Here is a 5,811-nt window from a genome sequence, read left to right on the forward strand (position 1 = left end):
CTATAGCACACAAATATATTGTAATCGGGCGGAATTCTAGTTTTTTGGCCGAAAAATGCAACAAATGAGGAATGATCATGGCTGGGCGGTGACTATGGTTCCTTAGGTCGTATTTGATAGTCCGGAAAAATTTTAGGCGATCGGGGTCCGCGGCTCCCCGCACCACTTGGAAGGCGTGGGTATAGCACACGAAAATATGGGAATCGGGCGTAATTCTAGTTTTTTGGCCAAAAAATGCAAAAAATGAGAAACGATGATGGCGGGGCGGTTACTATGGTTCCTTAGGTCGTATTTGAAGGCCCGGAAAAATTTTAGGCGATCGGGGTCCGGGGGTCCCGGAACCACTTGGAAGGGTGGGCAATAGCACACAAAAATATTGTAATCGGGCGGAATTCTAGTTTTTTGGCAGAAAAACGCAACAAATGAGGAATGATCATGGCTGGGCGGTGACTATGGTTCCTTAGGTCGTATTTGATAGTTCGGAAAAATTTTAGGCGATAGAGGTCCGGAGGTCCCGGGACCGCTCGGAAGGTGTGTAACACACAAAAATATGGGAATCGCGCGGAATTCTAGTTGTTTGGCCGAAAAACGCAAAAAATGAGGAACGATCATGGCATGGCGGATACTATCGTTCCTTAGGTCGTATTTGATAGTCCGGAAAAATAGTAGGCGATAGGGGTCAGGAGGACCCGGGACCACTCGGAAGGCTTGGGCTATAACACACCAAAATATAGGAATCGCGCGGAATTCTAGTTGTTTGGCCGAAAAACGCAAAAAATGAGGAACGATCATGGCGGGGTGGTTACTATGATTCCTTAGGTCGTATTTGATGGCCCGGAAAATTTTTAGGCGATCGGGGTTCGGGGTTCCCGGGACCCCTTGGATGGCGTGGGCTAAAGCACACGAAAATATGGAAATCTCGCGGAATTCTAGTTTTTTGGCAGAAAAACGCAAAAGACTAGGAACGATCATGGCGGGGCGGTGATTATGGTTCCTTAGGTCGTATTTGATAGTCCGGAAAATTTTTAGGCGATCCGGCTCCGGGGGGCCCGACCCACTCGGAAGGCGTGGGCGATAGCACACAAAAATATGGGAATCGGGCGGAATTCTAGTTTTTTGGCCAGAAAGTGCAAAAAATGAGGAACGATCATGGCGAGGCGGTGACTATGGTTCCTTAGGTCCTAATTGATTGCCCAAAAAGTTTTTAGGCGATCCGAGTCCGGCGGCCCGGCCCACTCGGAAGGCGTGGGCAATAGCACACAAAAATTTGGTAATCGAGCGGAATTCTAGTTTTTTGGCCGAAAAACGCAATAAATGAGGAACGATCATGGCGGGGCGGTGAATATGGTTCCTTAGGTCATATTTGATGGCCCGGAAAATTTTCGGCGATCGGGGTCAACGGCTCCCGGGACCACTCGGAAGGCGTAAGCTATGGAACACTAAAATAAGCAAATCGCGCAGAGTACTAGTTTTTTGGCCGGAAAATGCAAAGCATTTGGAACGATCATGGGAGGCGGTGACTATGGTACCTTAGGTCGTATTTGATAGTCCGGAAAAATTTTAGGCGATCGGGGTCCGCGGCTCCCCGGACCACTTGGAAGGCGTGGGTATAGCACACGAAAATATAGGAATCGGGCGTAATTCTAGTTTTTTGGCCGAAAAATGCAAAAAGTAAGAAACGATGATGGCGGGGTGGTTACTATGGTTCCTTAGGTCGTATTTGACAGCCCGGAAAAATTTTAGGCGATCGGGGTCCGGGGGTTCCGGAACCACTTGGAAGGGTGGGCAATAGCACACAAAAATATTGTAATCGGGCAGAATTCTAGTTTTTTGGCCGAAAAACGCAACAAATGAGGAATGATCATGGCTGGGCGGTGACTATGGTTCCTTAGGTCGTATTTGATAGTCCGGAAAAATTTTAGGCGATAGGGGTCAGGAGGTCCCGGGACCACTCGGAAGGTGTGGGCTATAACACACAAAAATATGGGAATCGCGCGGAATTCTAGTTGTTTGGCCGAAAAACGCAAAAAATGAGGAACGATCATGGTGGGGCGGATACTATGGTTCCTTAGGTCGTATTTGATAGTCCGGAAAAATATTAGGCGATAGGGGTCAGGAGGTCTCGGGACCACTCGAAAGGCGTGGGCTATAACACACAAAAATACGGTAATCGGGCGAAATTCTAGTTGTTTGGCCGAAAAACGCAAAAAATGAGGAACGATCATGGCGCGGCGGATACTGTGGTTCGTTAGGTCGTATTTGATAGTCTGGAAATATTTTAGGCGATAGGGGTCCGGAGGTCCCGGGACCACTCGGAAGGTGTGGGCTATAACACAAAAAAATATGGGAATCGCGCGGAATTCTAGTTGTTTGGCCGAAAAACGCAAAAAATGAGGAACGATCATGGCGTGACGGATACTATCGTTCCTTAGGTCGTATTTGATAGTCCGGAAAAATATTAGGCGAAAAGGGGTCAGGAGGTCCCGGGACCACTCGGAAGGCGTGGGCTATAACACACAAAAATATAGGAATAGCGCGAAATTCTAGTTGTTTGGCCGAAAAATGCAAAATATGAGGAACGATCATGGCGGGGTGGTTACTATGGTTCCTTAGGTCGTATTTGATAGTCCGGAAATATTTTAGGCGATAGGGGTCAGGAGGTCCCGGGACCACTCAGAAGGTGTGGGCTATAACACACAAAAATATGGGAATCACGCGGAATTCTAGTTGTTTGGCCGAAAAACGCAAAAAATGAGGAACGATCATGGTGGGGCGGATACTATGGTTCCTTAGGTTGTATTTGATAGTCCGGAAAAATATTAGGCGATAGGGGTCAGGAGGTCTCGGGACCACTCGAAAGGCGTGGGCTATAACACACAAAAATATGGTAATCGGGCGGAATTCTAGTTGTTTGGCCGAAAAACGCAAAAAATGAGGAACGATCATGGCGCGGCGGATACTATGGTTCCTTAGGTCGTATTTGATAGTCTGGAAATATTTTAGGCGATAGGGGTCCGGAGGTCCCGGGACCACTCGGAAGGTGTGGGCTATAACACACAAAAATATGGGAATCGCGCGGAATTCTAGTTGTTTGGCCGAAAAACGCAAAAAATGAGGAACGATCATGGCGTGGCGGATACTATCGTTCCTTAGGTCGTATTTGATAGTCCGGAAAAATATTAGGCGAAAAGGGGTCAGGAGGTCCCGGGACCACTCGGAAGGCGTGGGCAATAACACACAAAAATATAGGAATAGCGCGGAATTCTAGTTGTTTGGCCGAAAAATGCAAAAAATAAGGAACGATCATGGCGGGGTGGTTACTATGGTTCCTTAGCTCTTATTTGATAGTCCAAAAAAAATTTAGGCGATAGGGGTCCGGAGACCCGGGACCACTCGGAAGGCGTGGGCTATAACACACAAAAATATGGGATTGCGCGGAATTCTAGTTGTTTGGCCGAAAAATGCAAAAAATGGGGAACGATCATGGCGAGGCGGATACTATGGTTCCTTAGTTCGTATTTGATAGTCCGGAAAAATTTTAGGCGATAGGGGTCCGGAGGTCCCGGGACCGCTCGGAAGGTGTGGGCTATAACACACAAAAATATGGGAATCGCGCGGAATTCTAGTTGTTTGGCCGAAAAACGCAATAAATGAGGAACGATCATGGCATGGCGGATACTATGGTTCCTTAGGTCATATTTGATAGTCCGGAAAAATATTAGGCGATAGGGGTCAGGAGGTCCCGGGACCACTCGAAAGGCGTGGGCTATAACACACAAAAATATGGTAATCGCGCGGAATTCTAGTTGTTTGGCAGAAAAACGCAAAACATGAGGAACGATCATGGCGGGGCGGTTACTATGGTTCCTTAGGTCGTATTTGATGGCCCGGAAAATTTTTAGGCGATCGGGGTTCGGGGTTCCCGGGACCCCTTGGAAGGCGTGGGCTAAAGCACACGAAAATATGAAAATCGCGCGGAATTCTAGTTTTTTGGCTGAAAAATGCAAAAGACTAGGAACGATCATGGCGGGGCGGTGACTATGGTTCCTTAGGTCGTATTTGATAGTCCGGAAAATTTTTAGGCGATCCGGCTCTGGGGGGCCCGACCCACTCGGAAGGCGTGGGCGATAGCACACAAAAATATGGGAATCGGGCGGAATTCTAGTTTTTTAGCCAGAAAATGCAAAAAATGAGGAACGATCATGGCGAGGCGGTGACTATGGTTCCTTAGGTCCTAATTGATTGCCCAAAATTTTTTTAGGCGATCCGAGTCCGGCGGCCAGGCCCACTCGGAAGGCGTGGGCAATAGCACATAAAAATTTGGTAATCGAGGGGAATTCTAGTTTTTTGGCCGAAAAACGCAATAAATGAGGAACGATCATGGCGGGGCGGTGACTATGGTTCCGTAGGTCATATTTGATGGCCAGGAAAATTTTACGCGATCGGGGTCAACGGCTCTCGGGACCACTCGGAAGGCGTAAGCTATAGAACACTAAAATAAGCAAATCGCGCAAAGTACTAGTTTTTTGGCCGAAAAATGCAAAGCATTTGGAACGATCATGGTGGGGCGGTGACTATGGTACCTTAGGTCGTATTTGATAGTCCGGAAAAATTTTAGGCGATCGGGGTCCGCGGCTCCCCGGACCACTTGGAAGGCGTGGGTATAGCACACGAAAATATGGGAATCGGGCGTAATTCTAGTTTTTTGGCCGAAAAATGCAAAAAGTGAGAAACGATGATGGCGGGGCAGTTACTATGGTTCCTTAGGTCGTATTTGACGGCCCGGAAAAATTTTAGGCGATCGGGGTCCGGGGGTCCCCGAACCACTTGGAAAGGTGGGCAATAGCACACAAAAATATTATAATCGGGCGGAATTCTAGTTTTTGGCCGAAAAACGCAACAAATGAGGAATGATCATGGCTGGGCAGTGACTATGGTTCCTTAGGTCGTATTTGATAGTACGGAAAAATATTAGGCGATAGGGGTCAGGAGGTCCCGGGATCACTCGAAAGGCGTGGGCTATAACACACAAAAATATGTTAATCGCGCGGAATTCTAGTTGTTTGGCCGAAAAACGCAAAAAATGAGGAACGATCATGGCGGGGCGGATACTATGGTTCCTTAGGTCGTATTTGATAGTCCAGAAAAATTTTAGGCGATAGGGGTCCGGAGGTCCCTGGACCACTCGGAAGGTGTGGGCTATAACACACAAAAATATGGGAATCGCGCGGAATTCTAGTTGTTTGGCCGAAAAACGCAAAAAATGAGGAATGATCATGGCGTGGCGGATACTATCGTTCCTTAGGTCGTATTTGATAGTCCAGAAAAATATTAGGCGAAAAGGGGTCAGGAGGTCCCGGGACCACACGGAAGGCGTGGGCTATAACACACAAAAATATAGGAATAGCGCAGAATTCTAGTTGTTTGGCCGAAAAATGCAAAAAATGAGGAACGATCATGGCGGGGTGGTTACTATGGTTCCTTAGCTCTTATTTGATAGTCCAAAAAAAATTTAGGCGATAGGGGTCCGGAGACCCGGGACCACTCGGAAGGCGTGGGCTATAACACACAAAAATATGGGATAGCGCGGAATTCTAGTTGTTTGGCCGAAAAATGCAAAAAATGAGGAACGATCATGGCGAGGCGGATACTATGGTTCCTTAGTTCGTATTTGATAGTCCGGAAAAATTTTAGGCGATAGGGGTCCGGATGTCCCGGGACCACTCGGAAGGTGTGGGCTATAACACACAAAAATATGGGAATCGCGCGGAATTCTAGTTGTTTGGCCGAAAAATGCCAAACAATGAGGAA

The sequence above is a fragment of the Nicotiana tabacum genome, unplaced genomic scaffold (assembly GCF_000715075.1).
Source record: "Nicotiana tabacum cultivar K326 unplaced genomic scaffold, ASM71507v2 Un00010, whole genome shotgun sequence".
NCBI classification, from domain to species: domain Eukaryota; kingdom Viridiplantae; phylum Streptophyta; class Magnoliopsida; order Solanales; family Solanaceae; genus Nicotiana; species Nicotiana tabacum.